This window comes from Pteropus alecto, unplaced genomic scaffold (genome assembly GCF_000325575.1).
Source record: "Pteropus alecto unplaced genomic scaffold, ASM32557v1 scaffold78, whole genome shotgun sequence".
NCBI lineage: Eukaryota > Metazoa > Chordata > Mammalia > Chiroptera > Pteropodidae > Pteropus > Pteropus alecto.
In genome coordinates, this window is record NW_006443124.1 from 5560486 (window position 1) to 5581685 (window position 21200).

General features: G+C 45.6%; 1 protein-coding gene and 1 pseudogene across 1 annotated transcript in view; one reads left to right on the forward strand and one right to left on the reverse strand.

Moving 5' to 3' along the window:
• The window catches only part of NRG2 (neuregulin 2), a 163291-nt gene that overhangs the window by 52038 nt on the left and 90053 nt on the right, over positions 1 to 21200 (forward strand). The window lies entirely within an intron of this gene.
• Positions 1906 to 2023, reverse strand: LOC112472043 (annotated as a pseudogene).

The following is a 21200-nucleotide window of genomic DNA, read 5'->3' on the forward strand; positions in this document are numbered from 1 at the left end:
GGAGTCCATCTTGTCTGAACAGGCAGTTCTCTCTCCACAGTGGCCCTGTCCTTTCAAGGTCATTCTTTCCCCCACAGAGCTCAGTGGAGTTGGGGGTGCCAAATACAGCCAGAGGATTTGGCCTCCTCTTGGAAGGTGGATGGCCTTCCTGTGCCTCACCGTTCAAGAGAATAGCGAGCATGCGAGTAGGGTGTCTGCCCGGGAGGGGACACACTGGCTCCAGACTTGTGCTAGGAGCAAAGCTTTTTTTCCTGGTACATTCCTATACATCTAAGGGTTAGACTCAAGGACAGCCTTGGAAAGAGCAAAACAAGATAGAAGGAAGACAGAATTTTTTCTGGTGATACAACAAACACTCTGTGAATTAGAGAGAAATCCCCCACAAAGAACTGGGACTTATTCTCTTTGGGACAATTGTTTGGCTTGATCTGAAGCACAAGCCCTGCCTCAAGTCAGGAGAGAGCTAGGTTGCCTCATCTGAGTGTTTCTGGCCCCCAGAACGGCTAAGTTCTTCCCAGTGTAGGGAGAGACTCTCATGAGCTGTCATCACCAAACCCACCTGCCTTCAGGTGTTCAGGGAGCGAGAGGAAAGAAGAGTAGTGTTAAGCAAAAATGGCCTGGGATGTGACAATGTGGAGGGGCCTTTGTGGAATCTGATGGGCCTTAGGGTTTGGTTTGTTTTGGTTTCTGGCTTTACCGAATTTCTAAGTTTTCAACAAAGTATTTTCATAGATTTTTTTCTTGAATTAGTTATATAATACTACATAAAAATTATCTCAAAACTTCGTGCCTTGAAACAACAAACATTTGTTAACTCGCAGTTTCTGTGTTTTGAGAATCCAGGTGTGACTTAGCTGGGTACTTCTGGTTCAAGGTCTCTCGTGAGGTTGCAGTGCAGCTGTCATCTAGGACTGCATCATCTCAAGATCCAACTGGGGCTGAAGGATCTGCTTCTCAGTTCATTCACATGTTGTTAGCAGGCTTTGGAAGATCTACTTCCAAACTCACTCACATGAGCCTTTCTACAGGGCTCCCCTACAACATGGCAGCTAGCTTTCCTTAGGACAAGCCATCTAAGAGGGAAGCCACAGTCTTTTTATACTCTAATCTCAGGGTATAAAATGATGAGAGCCCATTATTCACCATTGTCTATTTGTTAGAGCAAGTCAATAAGTCCAGCCCTCACCCAAGGGGAGAAGATCACACAAGGCCATGAATACCAAGAGACAAGGATTATTGGGGGCCATCTTAGCGGCTGCCTGCTGCATCTCTCATTTTAGCCTCACAATTCTATGCTCTAGACAGGGAGAAATAGGCCAAAGTTGAGGAGGAAAAGGAGCTCCAGAGAGTGAGGGGCTCTGTCTAGAGTCACAGAGATACTAAGTGGTAGATTAGAATTTGAACCTCAGTGTCTGACTTCAGATTCAGTAGTCTTTCTCTAGTGCCTTGATGCCTGTCACACCTGTGTCTATTGCTATTCGTGGTTGGGAGTTGGAGCTGACTTGAGTTGACCGAGGATGAGGGGCTTTGATGCTGACTTTGCTGCTTGATTCTTTCTGGCTATTTCCAGATTCTCAGGGACATGGTTCATAACCATCCCTTCCTATAACGAGGACAACTTCTACTGTATTCCTTTTAGTTTTTACAATAAACTTTTACTTTAGACATTTTAGATTTACAGAAGAATTGTGAAGATAGAGAGTTCCCAGATTTCCCTATTATTAACTTCTTCCATTAGTATGGTACATTTGTTGCAATTAATGAACCAATATTGACACATTATTATTATTATTATTATTATTATTATTATTATTATTATTATTATTTTGGTGAGGCAGCTCTTGGTTGGCCTCACGGATTGCAAGGACCTTGTCAACTTACAATCCCTTATTTTTTTATTTTTTATGCCTGCAGCACCCGGTCTTCCTAGGTGGGTTCTCATCCATGTACTAACCAGCCTGACCCTGTTTAGCTTCCGAGATCAGACGAGATCGGGCTTGTTCAGGGTAGCATGGCCGTAGACTGACACATTGTTATTAACTAAAGTCCATCTTCTATTCAGATTTCCTTATTACTCCTTTGTAATTGAGCCAGGCACTAGACTATACATTATTTTGACAAATTCTAGACCAATCCTGTGAGGTTGGCACTATTATCATCTCTTTTTTTTTTTTTTACAGAAGAGAAAAGTGAGGCACAAAGAGATTTAAGTAACTCGGTAAGATCACAGAGCTGTGCAAAAGAAAGTGAGTGTTTGAACTGTGGTCTCTCTCACTCCCACATGGTATTCTTAACCATGTATGCCCCTCTTCCTCTCTCTCAGCCTCAGACTCCTGCTTCTAGGGAGGGAATTACTCACGTTAAACATTAACATCTGGCCCTACCTCTAGGACTTAAGTTTATGGGAAAGATAAGAGCATGCCAGGAGACTGACTGTTTTAGTGACCAATTCCCACAAGCCTCAGTTTTCTCATCTGTAGGACTGATAGGATTAGATTAATGACCCTGGGCATCTTCTGCCTCTGACTTTGTCAGTCTATCCCAAAGCCCTTATTCAGAGGATCTGGGGGCTACCTGTGGGAACACTAGGGAGGAAATGAGTCCTGTTTCTCCAGGTACCAAGTGTCATTGGCACCTGGGGAACGAGCCTGCAGATGGGTGTGAGAGATCAGTCATTGCATAGGATCTAATCCCTCAGCTTTCCATCAAGGGAGACTCCAAGGCTGTAGGCTCTGCATGGAGCTTACTACCCTTAACCAGTTCAAGAACCTTCAGGAATAAGGCCTCTAGAGAAGCCACTCAGCAATATTTTTTCTGAAACACAAAAGAAACCATTCTTTGAGCACAAGCCCTGAAAAGATCATTTGTTTATTCATAAAAGGGTGACTTGTCAGGATCACAGAGGCAGTGTCCTCAAGTGGTCCATGGAAGAACATGGACTTGAGTCATACAGACCCGTCCTGCCTTTCACAAGCTGGAGACCTTGGACAAGCCTCCCAACCTTTCTATGTCTCCATTTCTACATCTGTCGTATAAGGAAAATATAAGGATAGCCACCTCATGGAGTTGTTCTTTAGATCGAATGTAATAATTTATGTAAAATAATTAAGCTCATAATAAATGCTTAATAAATGGTAGATATTTTTAGGATTTGTTTGAAAAATAGACTAATTTTAATTCTAGCTCTAAAAATTATTATTATTTTTGACTCTGAGATCTGCTGCGCTATTGGAGTTCCAAGTAGCTAGAAAGCCCCAGTTGGTGAAAAGCAGCTCAGCCCTGGGCTACAGAAGGTTTTTCTCTCGTGTACTGGGGTGAGGTGGGGTGGAGGTTCTTCTCCACCGCTGCAAAGGAAGCTTGCAGCCTTGGCAAAACAGTCCCAGCCTTGTCTTGACTGCCCCAGCCGGCCTGCCTTGGTGCTGCCTGGTGGTCCCCAGATGGCCCGTGGGCCCTGGAGGGCCACTTCCCCTGTGTAATGAGGTGAGCAGGACTGTCCATGGGGTTCCTCATGTGGGGTGCTCCCCAGTCCTGGCACCTGGCTCTGTGTTGACCTCTCTGGCTCTCCACAGAGAAGCTTGAGTACTTATGTCTGTCTGGGGTCCAGGATACCACTGTTGGGGGTGGGGCAGAAGAGGGAGTGAGAGCACCCCCTCCATGGTGGCAGGCCCTGAGTGAGGGTGGAAGGCCAGGTCCAGTGGGGTTGACTCCTCTAGCAGGAGGTTCCCATCTGTGCCTCTCAGGCCCCAGGGGCTAGCAGAATAGGGACAGAGGTCGCATTGTGTGTTTTTGCAGTGCTGGGAAAGGTGTTCATACCAGGCCTTTTTTTTTTTTTTTTTTTTAATGCCAGAAGGTACAGCATTAGGGATGCTGGACCTGATTTTGATTCCAAGTTTATTGATGCCTGGGTTAGAATTTGCTGAGTGATTCTAAGAGATTTAAAAAGGGGGAGGTATATTACTGAGGGTGGCCCGGACATTTATGCCCATGTAGTGCATGTGATAAATAGACTTTTATAACACACACATGAGGTGCTTGTGTATCAGCATTCAAAAAACCTCTTTTCCAGAGGCAAGTTGGCTGCTAGCCCGCATAGGAGGCCCATGGCCCACATACGGACCAGGAAATGGGTTTTCCACATCCAGGGAACATTTATTGCATCTAAAGAGGCTTTCTGTGGGCCTGTCCTCCTCTGGGTTTAGGAAAAAAGCGTCCTGGATCCGTGGAGGTGGCAGCAGAGGCCCTGAGGGCAGGAGCCCCAGGTCAAGACCTGTTTGGAGAGCCGCTGTCCTCAGCCTTGGTGCTGAGAATGGTTGGTGCTGAGGTTATGACCAGGATTAGGCCATTTCTGAGGCCTGTATCCCATGTGAGGAAGAGAAGGGAAGGATGGTAACAGCTGCAAAAGAAGAGGAGGCTGGATTTCTAAATGTTTAATCTAGACTTTGACTGGCAGAAAAGACTGTTGGTAAATTGTTCTATTATAAAATGTATAATTATGACCCTGGCTGAGTGTGTGATTGTCTTGCTGCTGCCTCCAGCCTTTCAGGGAGCCCTGATCCCTGTTACTCTACTTTTTGTTATTTCATAGTCTGGATGGCCACTCTTGATGTTCAGATTCTTGTGCTGCCAATTTAGCCCAAATCCCTTCTTTGCTGACCCAGGGCCTTCTCCTCTTCCCCTGGCTCAAAGTGACCCATTTGATTTATGCATTTTGGAGTACGCTGCTGCCTTCTAAGGCCTAGGATGTACAGTTTTACAAGGGACAGAGGTACTACCCTTGAGAGTGGGGAGAGGGGAGGAGGAAAAGATTGGAAAGCTGAAGTCCTTGTCATGTTAAAGACTTTTGTGGCAGTTTTCTTGGGGGGGATCAGGAACCAGAGTGAGGAATTGGATGAAACTGTTCGAGTGGAGGTATATATTTCTAATTCTCCTGATGAAGCCTTTTTATCCCCCAGATTAAATGACCAGGAAGGACTATACATCTAACAATTGCCAGTGGCTCCTAATTTTCCTTTTCTTTTAATTTAAAGATTACACAAGAAGTGCTTAATATAGATAAGTTAGAAAATATTTATGATCAAAAAGAAGAAAACAAGAATACTTATACTCTTACTGCCACAAAATATAAACATTTTGGAGAAAATTTCTCCAGACCTTTGCTATGTCTAAAAAATTATTTTAAAAATGAGACTATATTGTACCTATTGTCTCATAATCTGCCCCATTTTTCATTTATTTATTTGTTTATTTTTCAGTTACAGTTGACATTGAGTGTGTTAGTTTCAGGTGTACTGTATAGTGGTTAGACATTTATATACAACGTTTTCATTCATAAGTATATCAGAAACGTCTTTTCATGGCAAGAGCTGTGTTTCTATGCCATCACTTTATTTTATTTTTTTAATTATTTTTAATTATAGTTGTCATACAACTATGCCATCATTTTGAAAGGTTGCATATTTCATTTTATAAATACAACTCAAATTTATTTTATCAATTATTTATTATTAGATAGTTTGTTTTCAATTTTTGTTATGCCAGTTATATACTTCTAGATAAAGTTTTTTGCATATTATTACTTCCTAAGGATGAATTCCCAAGTGGAACTGTAAGGATCAAAGATAGGCACATTTTAAGGCTTTTGATACCTATTGCTAAATTATAATTTATAAAGATTACACCAACTTACACTTCACTGTCAGTATTTGAGTGCTCACTTCTGCACATTCTCATCAGTGTTCTTTTTTATCTTTACAAATCTGATATACAAAATGTTATTTTATTTTAATTTACTTTGATTACTACTTAGGCTGAACATTTTAACATATTTATTGGCATTGTGTGTGTCTTTTATGTCTGCCAATTTTCCTGTTGAGGTATTTATCTTTTTCTTTTTGTTTTACAAGCTTCTTTTTATATCAAAAGTGTTAACCTTTATTTTGTCTGATAAATGTTGCATATAGTTTTTTGAGTTTGTTACTTGTCTTTAGTTTTGTGACATTCATCAACAATGAAGATTTACATTTTTTGATGTAGTCAACATATCAAATTTATTTTTGGACTGCCTTTTGCTCTATGCTTAGAAAGACTTTTTTGCTCTTGCTACATAGACATCCTCCTAAATGTTCAAATGTTTTATTTAACATCTAAATCTTTTAATCATCCACAATTTATTTTTACATATTATAAATATGGTAATTTAAAAAATGTATTTAACTTGTTATCCTGGCATCGTTATTGGACAATCCATTCTTTCTCTTTTAACATAAAATTACAAAATAAATAAATATTAAAAATTATTTTTAAAATGATAAATGTATCCTATGTGTGTTTATAATATTATATTTTATATAAGCACTAACACCCTTAATGAAATCTTTGTTGGATACTTATAATTATTTCTTGCTTTTATAATATGTTCTACTGAGTACATATTCTATTCTGGTACCTGATCCATACTTTTTAAGTCATTGTAGCTTTATAGTACATTTTAACACTAACAGTGCAAGTTCCCCCCTTTTTTTAATCAATATTTTTCTTGGCTAGTCTCATACATTTTTTTCTTCCAGATGAATTTGAGAATCAGTTACGCTTTTGGGATTTTTATTGGAATGGTGTTAAATTTAGAGATTAACTAGGGTAGATTTACATTATAAAATACTACATTTTTCCAATGAATTCATGTCTGTTTGTTTGTTTCCTTTAGTAGAGCTAGAGCCTGGTTTTGTATTGATAAATCCAGTGCATTTCTTACTAACTTTATTGCTGTCATTTTATGTTTTTATTGACATTGTTAATGGAAGATTTTTTTTTGGTTGCATTTTCTAATTGTATATTGCTCGTATACATGAGAGCTCTTGATTTTTATACACTGGTTTCTTACTGGAAGGGAAACATGCTATTTTCCAGTTTTTCCTTTGGTGGGTTTGTGCCAAAGGTGTGTTTGACCTAATTTGAGATTATTTAATTTCCTTCTGGATCTGGGCTGTATAGCTCCTCCCTGTCATTCCCTGAGGTTGTAACATGGAGTTTGGGGAAAGAATGGCAGGCACAGTGGGCTCCTTGTCAGCCGCCTCCTAAGGATGGACGTGTTGTGGAACAGATGCCCACTTAGTTCTTTTCCTCCTCCGACCCCAGCCATTTGGATGCCAGGGAAGTAGTGACTTATCATCTAGTGAAAAATAGATGCATGCAGCAAAGCTGAGGCAGGCAGAGAGATCACGGAGGAGGTAGTGTTTAGATTAAATTTGATGCCAACCCTGGGAGCTCTCAGGAAAACTTAAGGGGCTATAAATGCCATATGCTTGGCATCTGGGCTGGCCGGAGGCACCTGAGGTGGTTCTGACTGTGGCCAAAATACAGAGCTGAATCAACTTCTTTTCTGCCCATGTTAGAGAAACTAGGGTCAGGCAAATTGAATGGACTCTGGGATGCTGGTGTGGCAGCCCTGTGCTCCTTCTAAGAAGGATGGAGATTCATTAATTTTCAAAACTCAAGGGAAAAAAGAAAAACGAGTTATGGAGATTGGCCTCGTTACTGAAGCAAACATGTTTGGAAAGATTTGGCTCATAGTGCTGACTAAGAAGTCCCACCAGGTTTTATACATTCTACTTGGGTTGAACATACAGATTAGCACTGCCGATTCTCTCTGAGTTTTAGCACTTGGGGTTATTGCCCATTGATGAACGTGTTCCATCCTCCTACTTTCCCTCCACTCCCTGCCACAGCCACCCTCCTCTTCCTTGCTTTCTGGTCTTTCCTGCACAGGCTTCATGCTGGAGCAGAAGGTGGCCCCAGAAGTACCTAGAGAAGATCAGCCCAGCAGAGGGACACAGGGCTGGAATAGTTAGGGAGAGACATGGAAGGATAGGGGAAGTAGTGGAGGAAGCATGGCTGTGGACATGAAGGGTTGGAGTAGGGAGTGGAACGTAGAACCCTGTGGTCAGTCTTATTCATGGCAGCGTGCGAATAAGCCTTGCCTGCATTTTCTGGTGCCTCACTCTGAGTGTCCCTCCAGTGGAGGTAGTCCTGGTGGCCCTATGAAGGCCACTTCCTTATATATAGTGTTATCAAGCTGGCCTAAAGATCCAGCCATATGCCCAGCCAAACCTTATCCGATACCCAAACCAGATCATGTCCTCTATTCCCCTCCTTTTACCACCAGAACCCAATGGGAGTCCATGTCGTTTGTCAAGTCTTCCCAAGAGGAAACACCACAGTCTTGGTTGGTATTTTACTCCAGTCTTTTGGACCATGTCATTTCCAGATTGTTCTGTTTTACAACTAGCCCAGTCTTCTTGCAATATCAAACCAATATCCTGTGGCATGATTTAGACAATGTGGAGAACAATCAGACACCTTTTTTTTGTAGAACTCCTTAGGGATTTGAAATATTAAGTTTGCCTTTGGATTTTTACCAGCAAAATTATGTGAAAACCATAGTTGTAAAGTGAGGAGTACGATGTCTGGCACAGTAAAATCATGTTGGTTTTTGTCATTGCTATTATTTATATTATTATTCTTAGATCATGATAGTACACCCAGTTTTCAGTATTATTTCAGTTCATATGCCAACTGGAGGTAGAAAATCATTTCAATAGAGATAAAAGGGCACATATTTCCCTTTCCCTTAAGAGGTAAATGTAGTATAAGATAAAGGTCATATATTTGGGGGACGGGTCTAGAGACTCACTACTCCACTAAATTCTAAAATCTTTGAAGGCAAGAGTTGTCTTATTCACCTCTGAAATCTTCGGTGCCTAGCATAAGGTTGATTCAATAAATGTTTATAATGAAAGGTAGGGTGAAAGGAATAGATGGTGTGGCATCTCAGCTTTGGAAAGGATGCTAAGACCCTTGTACAGAAACTGCCCTCCTAGCATCTCTGCCAACTAGTGGCTCACTCTTTAAAGGTTGCCAGTGGGATCAACTCTGATCAGTAGGAATGGTCCTTCCACTGAGGCAGACTCTGCTTCCCTTCATCTTCCCCCCGTTTGTCTTATGTCTGTCCTTTTGAGCTACGCAGAATAAATTTAGACTTTCTTCCAGATAATAGCCCTACAGATGCTCGAAGATAGCTCTTATGCCTTACTTTCTTCTGCCAGATCTAGAACTTGCTTCAGAAAAGCTGTGGGAAATTCTATGTCAGAGTCATAATCGTTTATTAAAAGAGGCCAGGCAAGTTGGCCCTAATCTTGGGGGGTTAAATTAGAATGGTTCTCTCTCAGCACTTCTTCAGGGCCAGAGTCTACTCCTTCAGTCAGAAGACTATGTAGCCTGGCCTCCGAGCCTCTGCTCCAGCCATTTCCCCTCTTTCTACCCTAGATCAGTCCAACAGCATGTGCTAATCATTTGCCATTTTCGGGCTGTATAGCATAATGGTCAAGGCTGCAAGCTCTAGATCCCGACTGCCTGGGTTTGTACCTTGGCCTTGCCAGTTAGTTATTTAACACCTCTCTCTCTCTCTCTCTCTCTCTCTCTCTCCCCCCTTCAGTTTCCTCATTTACATAGTGGGGTTAATACCTCCTACCTCATAGGGGCTTAAAGGAATTAGTTCATATAGAACACTGAGCACAGTGCCTCATATATTGTAAGCACTCAACAAGTCTTAGCTATTATTACCATTATTAAAATTGTAACTGTTCTTGCTTATGCTGTAGAGAGAATTTTGTATAAAATTCTACCCTTAGCCCTGCCCAATATCTTGTGTGTAGTTATTGGTGTCTTTGTTACTTACCAGATTGTGAGTACCCCTTGGGGAAGGGACATTTTTCATTCGTTTTTGTCACCAAAGTGCCTGGCATATACAAACAGTCCCCGACTTATGATGGTTTGACTTACAATTTTTTGACTTTGTGATGGTGCAAAAGTGATACACATAATAAATTAATGAAATAGTTAACACTTTATTGTAAAGTAGTCTTTGTGCTAGATGATTTTGCCAAACTGTATGGTAATGTAAGTGCTCTGAGCACGTTTAAGGTAGGCTAATAGTCTTTGTGCTAGATGATTTTGCCAAACTGGTAATGTAAGTGCTCTGAGCACATTTAAGGTAGGCTAGGCTAAGCTATGATGTTTTTGGTAGGTTGGGTATATAAAAAGCATTTTTGACTTATGATATTGTCAACTTATGATGGGTTTATCAGGACATAACCCCATCATACGTTGAGGAGCATACGTATCAGGCACTGGAGGAATATTTCTCTCACGAATGAAAAGTACTGGGTTTGTATTTAGGCTCTGTCACTTATCAGCTGTTAGACTTTGGACAAGTCATTTAACTCCTTGAAGCTTGAAAGTCTTCATGTGTAAAGTGGGAATAACAATATATATCTCTCCAGGTTTTGCAAAGATTAAGGGAAATGATATATGTGAAAGTCTTTGGTAAAAAGGAAAGTCCTAGGGGAAAAAAGAAGTCTTACTCACCAGGTAAGGACCATAGAGCTTAAGCTCCCTGAGGGCCAAGATCAAGTCTTGTAGTAAGAGCGTCTAAGCATTTGACTAGTTAGATAGATGAATGGATGGTTTGATGGGTGCATGAACTGAACTGAATGATCCAGCACGTACAATCCTATTGTCTAATATTTCACGTATATGAGCTGTGTTTTCCCCAAATGACTGTGAGTCTTTAAGGACCAGGGCCATGTCCTAGAAGGCTACATCCTTCATACTCTAGCCTCAGGACAGCGGGTTGCCAAGTCCCGGTGCTCAGCTTCTGGGGCTGATTGCGTGAGCACCCAGCTTTCCACCAGGTGGCAGGGCACTACCTGTCTGAGCTTTGTCTCCAGCGCCCACCTCCTTTCTCCACCAGGTGGCAGGGCAGGCTGCACATTCGCTCCTGCGCTGTCTGGAATGAGGCCTCTCCTGGGCTAAGTCTACCAGGAAAGCCTAACCAGGTGCTCCTGGAAGTAGGCCTCCCTCCCCATTGAAGGTCAGCTAATGCATCTGCTGCGAAATATCTATTGTACAGGCGACGGAGCCGGGCTCTTGGTGGCCTTGCTCTCTCAATCCTGTGCAGCCTGTCAGAGAATTTACCATGTTGCTCAGCAGAGTGGTGTCTAAAACACAGCCTAATGGGAGCAGGGCCTCCGTGCAGGTTAGTGGAATAGAGACCTCCCAGGGTGAATGGCTGACTGATGTTCCAGCTTGGGAGCTACCCCTCCCGCCCTTTTCAGCCTTCCTTCCTCCTTCCAAACCCCTGAAGGCCTTGAAGGGGAGCTGCTGCTGTCTCCCTGACCCTCCCCTCTTGGCGCCTGTCTACCAGGTTCCTCCCTTCACACAACTGAGATAAAGGCCAGTCCTGGGGCAAAAGACAAGTTTTGCAAGACTCTTCTCCTCTCGGTGCGGAGTTGTTCAAGCCAAGGGCTGCACCTGTACTCTTGGGGCTCCTGGCCCCAGCATCCCGTCCCCTTACCCAGCCCCTCACCATCCAGAGCCCAGACCCACCGAGTCTCTTTCTTTTTGTATTTTGTGTCAACACCTGCTTCTAGCTTCCTGCTTCCACATCCTTCCTTCTAACTCTTTTTCAGATAGTCTGATAAATGTGGTAATTCTGGGCCCAACCTTGATCTTCCATCGAGGTGGGGACACCAGAGAGTAGAAAGGCCTGATAGGGGGCTCCCAGTGTCTACTAGGAAAGCAGAAGCTATTTCCCGCAGAGGTTTTGGGGGACAACACAACCTCCACCCCTGGGTGAAACCTCTGGAAGGACTTGAGTGACCACATAGAGCTGTTCTCCTTCTATAGGTTAGAAAATTGAGGCCCAGGGCTGAAAACATTTCCAGCATTACATAGTAGATTGGTGGCTGATCTCTGACTAGAGCTCCAGCCTTGTACAGGCCCTGATGACGCCTCGCTTCTGAAGGTCCTTAAATTACCAGCCTCTCGGCTGAAAACATTTCCAGCATTACATAGTAGATTGTGGCTGATCTCTGACTAGAGCTCCAGCCTCGTACAGGCCCTGATGATGCCTCGCTTCTGAAGGTCCTTAAATTACCAGCCTCTCCTCATAAGTGTCTGCTTCTCTGTGCAGCTGGTCACTAACTATCTTCTGGACCCACCTCATACATGGTAGCAGCATTTCGTCAGCCTTTATTTTATTCTCTGACCTGGTGGGAGGGACTTTGTGGGCTGCAGGATGTAGAAGGAAGGAAAAAAGACTCGTTCTTCAGTAGGGAGACTCTCTGGGGGGAGAGGGGTGATCTGTGTCCTGAGAGTGCCTGAGTGGGTCTTCTATCCCCCTGCCCAGGAGGAACCATTATTGGACATCTACTTTGTGCCCAGGGCTAAGCACGGTCCCTGAGGTTACTTGGAATCTAGAGAGGAAGTTGACTGTAAATAGCTTCTGTGACTTCCACAGTCCTTGGCCCCAGCATCGCTCCGTGCCTCCTCTTCCTCTCCAGGCACTCCCATTTACCCTATCCCTACGGGTCGTGCAGGTGGAGGCCCCTCACACACAGTTCTCACATGACTGGCATCTCAGGTCTCCTGCCAACCCCCTGGGGCTAACCTCCCAAAGCAAGGGGCAAGGAAGCAAGGAAGTATCTATCGGCTGGAGCCACTGGAGAAGTCCGGGCGGCCTTCACACCCCCATCCCCTCCCAGGCCTCTTTCTGAGCAGCTCTCATACTCTCCTGCCCATCTGTTAGGGATGGAGGACGGGCCGCTCGCTCTCTGTGTGAGAAAGTGTTCTAAGCTTCTTTTTCTGAATACTTAAGGAATTTTCTAAGTCACAAGCATAGCTTCTTTTACTTTTCTGATTACAACCCTTCAGAGGCATGTTCTCACCATCACTGGTTACACTGAACTTCCCTTCTCTCCCTGTTGAAGCCACACATTCTCTTCCTTCTAGACTCTTGCATGTACTGATCCCTTTTTATGAAATCCCTCTAGCTTTGCTGACTAATTCGTACCACTCCTTAGAGATCATCTTAGATGTCCCTTCTCTGGGAAACATACTGGCTCCCTAAGACCGGCCTGGGTCCTCTGTTCTCACCTCTCTTATGGCGCTTGTCAGACTGCCTAAGTTGTAGTCATTTGCTTCCTGACATGCCTTCCTTACTCAAGTGCTATCTCCTTAAGGGAAGGGGACGAGTTTTTTGTTTTTTAATTTCATGGAGATGTCCTCAGTGTCACGTAATAAGTGCTAAGGATAGACCTGTGGAACGTGGTATGAGCTGATGCATGGATGGGAGCAGGTGGGCCTGACTTGGAGAACTTCCTGCCATTCTCAATCTGGATTCTCATGGTCTCTAAGGATTTCTCTCCTCTCTTTCTGGGCAATGGAGCTCAGTGTGCAGAGGTTCTGTTAGCAGAGATCACTCATTCGTACATTCAAAAAATCTTGCTGAGCCCCTCCTACGTGCCAAATACCAGGCTGACACTAGGATACCACAGTAAGTAGGATAGACATGGTCCCCAAACTCATGGAGCTTACATCCTAGTGGGGGAAACAAATAATAAGTAAATATGAAAACAACGCAAGTACATATTGGGTTAAGTCCTAGAAAGGAAATGAGTAGGCTGATTTGGGTGCTGTGACAGGATAATAGGAGAGGCCATGCCCACGGTCCTCTCTCCCCTGTGGCTAGCACGCTTCTTCCTCTGCAGGGACCTTGAGCCCCCACAGTCACACCTCTGCTGCGTTAACCTCAGTCACGTTTGGACCTCAGCAGTAGTTGTACCAATGAGCACTCCTGGGAGCTTTTCCTCTTAGCACTGACTGTGTCTGAGGTGAAGGGCTGTCCAGAGTGGGAAGGAGATGCATCTGGGCGGACAGGCTGTCCCTGGCTTTGCCATGGCTGGGAGGCCTTCAGGAGGCCCTGGGTTCCTCAGCAGAAGTGATGGAGTCCTTCTGTGTGGGGCTGGTTGGGTGAAATGTTCAGTCCCTGATGTGTTAGCAGGGCTGGTGTGGGGCTAGGGAATGCAGTGCCTCCAGCTGTGTGGCATCTGTGCTGGTATGGGCTGCTTTCTCCTCGGAACAGCTGTTTGCCTTCTGGGAAAACCCATGTCTTTGGTTTGTGCAAACTCATGCTGAGAGTTGGGATGTCCCTCTGGAGCACTCTCCCCTGACCTAACGTGCAACATAGTGAGTGACCTGTCTAGCTTCCCCCATCTCCCTCACCTCGCCCAGCTCTGGCTTACTCATACAGGCTCTTGGAGGTCTTAGAGGGGAGCATGTGCCAGCTTGTGCCCAGGGCAAGGGGGACCTTTCTTTGTGGAGCCAGGCAGGGAGTCTGGAGGACCAGCCTAACCATGTGGGGTTAACAGGGTGGTGGCAGGGTTCCTGCCCTGAGGCAGTGCTGACGTGTCTCCTGCCACCAACAATTGTCGTGCCCTTACATCAAGGCACCTTTGTTTCCCTTTCAGCTGAGAGAGTGGATGCCAGCTGCAGGTTAGAGGCTCCCACTGGCCTGAGGCCAGAAACTCCACTCTCTCCCAGGGAGACACAGTGGCGTCTCCTGACATTCGGATAGAAACCATCATCCTGGCATAAGCTTGTTCTCTATTGGCTCAGGGAGATGGGCTGGGCTTTGGGATGGGGGCTACCCACCCTGCCTGGACTGGAGGGGACCCAGCCAATTCATTACTCCAGAGATTGAATGGAGTAGGGGCTGAGAAATATAGGCCTCATGAACTTCGGGGATTCCTCTAATTCAATGGTCTAGCTCCAGTTTCCTTTGTTCTTTGGGCCTGTCCACAAATGCCTATATCCAGAGACCTGGTCTGCACTTCCTGAGCGTGCATGTGACAATGTTTGTGCCTAAGAGAAAGGGCATGTGTATGGCAGTGTTTAGAATCTTGTGATTGTGAGTGCATGTGATCATGATTATGTGTGTCTCGGACTCGGGGGTTTGTGTCCCTTGAAGCTCTGAGTGTCTCTGTAAATAAGACCAGGCCGGCATGTGTGTTTATGACAGAGATTCTGGAGTGAGTGTGTGTGTGTGTGTGTGTGTGTGTGTGTGCATGCACGCGTGTGTGCACGCACCTGTTTCTGTGTGTGGCTAACCACGCATTCTCTCTAGATCTACTTCTCTAGGCCAGGAAGGGGATGCATAGTGGAGTCCCAGGCGAGTATAGGGGTACACGTTGAAGGGCCAGGATGGGAACTAGAATTTATTATCATTTTCCAGTGCTTTCCTTGATTTGCTTTTCTTTCCTTCCTTCCTTGTTCTCTCACCTTAGTCTTGGCCTGAAGGTATATGGGGGAAGAGAAGACCCTGAAAAGGCTTTGTGACCAACAGTCCTGCCAAATTTGGGGGCTAGACACGGCTGGGCTTGTCCAAGAGTCAGAGAAGTGAGAAATTGGGCAGCACAGAGAGAGATGTTGCAGTTCCTGGAACAGAGGTCCCTTTTTTTTCCTTGTTCTTTTTTCCTGGCTTGGAAATAATAGGTCTTCAATCTGAGATTAGGAGAAAAGGAAACAACCAGAAAAGGAACCAGTTTAAACAAAGACAAGTTGCTGGATGCGAACAACACCCACTATTGCGACTGAGTGTTCTTACTAGATGTGGTTCTGCATGCTGGAAGGTGGGGGTGGGCGGGGACGGCACTGGGCAGGGAGCACTGGGACATTCAAGTTCTCCTTCACCACTAGGCCTAGGGAGAGGCAGGACAGCAAGCAAGGCAAAAGGGTGGGCTCTGGCCATAGGCAGACCAGGATCTAAGCCTGTCTCTGCTAGTTCCTAGCCAGACTTCACCTCTCTGAGTCTCGGTTTTCTCTCTTAGAACCTGTAGGGTGGTTGAGGACCAAATAAGAATATCCATAAACAGTGTTTGGCCCAGTGCCTGGCACATGGTCAGCATAAATGATACCTATTCGAGTAGGGCTTAGTTCTTTCTGTATATCAGGATCACAAGGGCGAAGATAAGGCAGATTTTCAGGAAAATAAGCTTTAGCTATCTGTAGGAGTAACCCTCTTTGTCAAAGATTCCAGCACAGATGCCATCCTGGTTAAGGCAGGGTCAAGTTTTCCCTCAGGGTCTGGTGCCTATGCTTTATTTGTACACAAAATACAGGTGTGTCCTGAGGTTTAGGATACAATGAGAAAACATAACCCTGAAGATGGAAAAGCATCACAATAGATAAAGAGGGAAGATACCCATGTTTTCAAAGTAAGAATATGCCCCAAGGATATCTCCAGGCTACCCTGGGCAGAGTCTCCACACATACCATGTCAGGTTGTTAAGCACATTTAAGGGTGTTGGTTAGGGATTGCTATTTGAGATCTGCTTCACAGAAGTTCAAGTGTTGTGCTTATCTGGTAATCATTAGTTTGTTTGTTCGTTTATTTGCCATTCACACATTCATTTGATAGTCATGGAGCACCCAGTGTGTGTGCCATGTCAATCATGATAGGCTTGAGCCTATAGAAAAAGAAACTGTTGAGATTAAACCTGGAGAAGAGAAATCTGAGGGGGAGCCCCAAAATAACCTTCAAGTCTAGAGAGGCTTTTATATGATTCCATCTTGCCTAGGAACCAGACAAGTTATATGTTCAAACAGCAGCAGGAAGGATTCAGGCTAGATTTGGATTCAACAAATATGTGGTATTAGTAGTTAAAACAAAAAAACAAAACAACAACAACAACAAAAAAAACTTTCTGACGTTGTTAGGCATTCAGAAGCCCTGTTTGTTGGGAGTTAGCCTGCCTAGGGCAAGTGATGGAGTAGATGAGCTCTTGAGGACCCCTCCACACCCAGGCATCTAGAATATTCCACTGGCGTGGTTACTGATTTACTCTAAGATTTTGGGCAGATGACTCAGCGCTAATGAGCCTCAGTTTCCCTCTCTGTTAAACAGTGATGAGAGTGTTTCCTTTCAATTCTTCCCTGCCTTCCAGGGTTTGGGAAGGGCAAGGGAATCTTCTGCAAGGTTGCTTTGGATTTCTGAAAAAGCGGCCCCTTACTTTTAACTCCAGGGAGTCCGTATGAAGATCGTCTGATGTGACTTCCCTGGGTACACCCACACCCCACCCCGAATCCATGTGCTCCTTTCAATGCCCAAGATTCCCAGAGCTCGATCTGGGACCACTCTTTATTCCCCGCTCCCCATCTGTATGCTCTGTAGGAGCTAATTTTCCTGGAGATGCCAAGTGACTTTGCTCCTCCATTTCTTGCTGATGTTATTACCCCTGCCTGGAATGCTCTCCCCAATCTCACGTATTCCATTCTGCCCTGACTGTTTCAAGCCCACTGGTTTCTGGCCAGCCCTGCTCCCATCGGAGTTTCAGTTTTCTCCTCCTCTCCATCCTCCATAGCTTGCCCCCAGCAATAGCGTTCGTCTCTCTATGCTTGCTCTGGCTATTCTGGCAAATGGTGTCTGCCACGTGATATGCCGTGGGGGTTCAGCATCATTGGTGCAAGGAAGGACTGTCAGGGGCTGGACCTGGGAGTAGTAGGAGCCTAAGGGAGGGTGGAGAGGGGAAAGGATGTCAGGAGGTCGAGAACTAGTTCTTGGATCCAAAGAGACAGGTAGATTGGAAGAGGCATGCGGGTGACCCTGGCTGCCGAAGTCTCCTGCCATCTGGTCATTTGTCTGTTCAGTGACCTGTTGCTCTTTGGGTTGGTCAGGAAAGCCAGAGCTTTGGCAAGAGGGAGAAACTTTGGAGGCCAAGGGGCACTTGCTTAGGGCTGCCTCGGCCCCAAGTCATCCTGGAACCTAGGTTGGATGAGTTTTCATATCCCCAGGCCAGTACTAGGATTAGGACAGAGGCTACTGGAGAGGCTTCCTGTAGCTGGACTGAGTGGCCAAGGAGAGAGCTTTTCTTTTAGGGGGTTGGGGATGGCCCAATATTAATGGCTCTTTGGCTTTATCAGCCCCACCCCCCACCTGCCACCTCCAGTTCCCATAGGGGACTAAGGGGTCAACCCAATTTAGACACTGAACTGATGATAAATAACAGGAGTGGCCCAGCATGGGGTGGGGCGGGACAGGGGGTGCTTATTTATGAAAACCTCCCTTCCCTGGCCAGCCTCCCCTGCTTCCCAGGGGGGAGGGATGAGCCTGCAGCATCTGACCAGATGTGGAGGTCACAGAGGGAGTCCAGCGCCATGCGGATCATCCCCTTCTGGGTCACTGTCCCTGGGCTGGTGTTAGAGGGAGGGCCTAGCCTTGGAGAATGTTTTATTCTTCTGGCTGCAGCAGCCTAAGACCATGGCTTCCACATGTTTCCAAACAGGCTTGAATGTCCTCTGGAGTGATGTGTCACACACAGGGCTAGAGCCAGAGTCCTGGCAGGAGGGGAGGAGAGGAGGCAGGCGTGGGGGGTGAGGGGTGCTGGGATTCTCAGGAAGACAGGGCAGGAGGGGGTCAACCTGGGGAGAGGAAGCCCTGCAGGACTCCAGGTCAAGGAGAGGCACTAACGTAGTGGGGCAGGTGAGGGCACCAGCCCAGGCTCCCCCTTCACCCACCCGACCACAGACCCACTCAGCCCCCCACTTGCGAGGCCTAGAACCGTAAACAGCCTGAGTCAGAGCTGGGTAGCAGCTTACGAGCGTGTTGGTTCTGTCATTAGCTGTAATAGCAGCATCTCACCCTACTGCTAGTGCCTTTCATCCAAGCCTCTCAAAGAACTTGACAGAACAGCAAAGGGCTCTATTATCCCTATATTACTAGTGGAGAAACCAAGGCCCAGACGAGCCTGGCAACTTTTTCAGGGTTCACGGAGGAGCTGGCAGGAGGCTGGAAATGGGCAGATTCTGTCCAACTTAGGAAGTAAGTTCGGGTTCTTAGGTATTTACTTATTTATTTTTTCTTCCATAAGTTGCCGATATAGAGTAGATAACAACAGCAAAAATAGCTACAATGTCTGTAGCACTTACTGTGAACCAGAGGATGTAGGTGCTGGTATTATTTCCACTTACAGAGAAGTCAGGTAAATCTCAGATCAGACAGCTAATAAGTGATAGCATCAGGAGTCACCCCAGGTGTCTGGTACCAGAGTTTTAACCTCAAAATTGCATTACTATTCTGGGCCATATGTAGGGCAGACCCTTGGAGCCTCAGCTCTGAGGAGAGCAGAGGCCCCGTCCCTTCTCTCTTTCTCCTTGGGGGAAATTGGTCTGGGGAACGACATCCCAGGAGCCTTGGTATTGTATTCTCTGGTGGTCTAGTGGTTAGGATTTGGCGCTCTCACTGCCAGGAGCCTTGGCCTGGACCTTGGTTATAGGGACGTTGTAGAGGAGATTCCTGAATTGACATAGTTTCTGGCAAATTAGAGCCTGGAACCCAGGGGAAGGAGTGCAGCATCACCAACCCCTACTCACTTTTTCCTCCTGCCAGCTATCCAGGAGCCAGGGTGGGAGCTGAGGCCGTGGCTAGCACAGTGAGTGTGTTCTTCCACGAGAGCCTGCCACCCTCCCCTCCCAAAACAGAGAAGAGGTCTTTGTCTCCAAGCCCACACCTTCTCCACAATACCCACCGCATTCTCAGTGACATACATGGCCTGAGCACAGCCACAGATGGCTTCTTTTTTTTTTTTTTCTGGTTTTATTCACTTAGTGTTTTATTGTGAATGTCTTCCCATTTGTTACATATTTGTGTGCATAATTTTTTTTATTGAGGTAACATCAGTTAATAACATTACATAAATTTTAGATGTACATTATAATTCAATCTATAGACTCTGTCGTGTGCTTACCACCCAAAATCTAGTTTCCTTCCATTACCTTGTATTTGATCTTCTTTATCCATTTCGCTCTCCACCTATCCCTTTGCCTTCTGGTAACTACAGTTTGTTGTCTATACAGATGGCTCCTTGTCCTGGCTTCCCAGGAGCCCGAGTCTGCCCTGCAGCATTTCTGGGGATTGAGAAACAGCCAGGTAAAAGCCAGCCTGAGGATCTGGTTCTGCCATAGCCGGCTGTGGGGTCTGGGGCACGTCACTCATACCCTCCGATGGGCCTCAGTTTTCTCACCTGTGAAATGAGGATGTGAATCCAGTGCTGAGATTTCCCCCAGCACTCAGGTCTATGCCAGGCTCCTTGGTTCTCAGATGCCTAGAAGAGAAAGTCTCTCGATAGCTACCTGGGCACCTTGCAGACATGAGTTGGGGTGGGAGGCAGGAAATGCTGAGAAATTGTGCTAGGCAAGGCCACTGGCCATTTCTGTTACATGCTTCTATTTCAACTATTTGTAACTTTCTGAAAAGCTTGTGGTTTGGTTTGGGGATTTTTTATTTTTTGGTCATTTTTTCCATATTTGGTCATGGCCTGGAGCAATGATTTTTGGAAAGATAGAGTAAAAACCCCCTCAGCTGTTTGTGAGCATTGCAAACACCCACAAAAAATGTCTTTTTTTCCATTTAGAAAAAACAACGCACTTATGTTTTCTTTTTCAGCTCATATAACTCTTAAACAACTCCAAAAACTTCAGACTTGGCTAGTAATTAATCCTTAATGAAGGGACTGTACAGTATGTGCTCTGCAAAGTTTGGAAAAGAGGTTTCAAATTCAGAAAATTATTGATTCTTGAAAAAGCCCAGCATTCTTTTCCTGCTTGCTGGCCCTCGGCCCTATACAGCAACCCCTCCTCAGAAAGCCAGTGTACATCCTGAGTCTCGAACCTCAGCTCATTCAGGAGTGATTCTGGAGCAAGGTTGCCACACCTTCTGCTTGAAGGTGCTGTTTCCTCTCCCACTCTGTGTGCTCCCTGCCTGTTTCACAGACCGAGAGATTGAGGCTAGGCGAAGTTAGAGTCAGGCCTTGCTCTGCTTTGTAAGATGAAGCGAACCGATCTTTGGAAAGCTTATGTTTGAGGTCCTTGTCGCAAGGAGTTTCCAGGAGGCACCTTATAGACTCGAGGAGTCTCAGAACCTACCAGGGGGAGAATCCAGAAGGGCTGGTCCCTGAAGAATGAAATGATGATGGCTCAAAGCCCATCAGAAATGGGGGGCTCTCCCTTAGGCGACCTAGGGAACCCTTCCCCATCAGCCCACATTACCCTGGGCTCCATCCTTCAGAAACCTGGAAGAGGACAGTGCCGTCTTTCAGTTGCTCCTCCTTCCTCTGACATCTGCTCATCAACACCTGTGGCTCTTGACAGTCAGAGGCTCATCCTAGGAAACAAGCTCTCTTCACTCTACAAATTGAGACAGCGATTGGAGCTGGGTGTTTTTAGGGGGTGAAATGGGCTGGGAGAAAGGTAGCAGTGTGGAAAGAACACTGGAAGCCTGATGCTGAGATCTAAGTCTACTAGATCCGCTT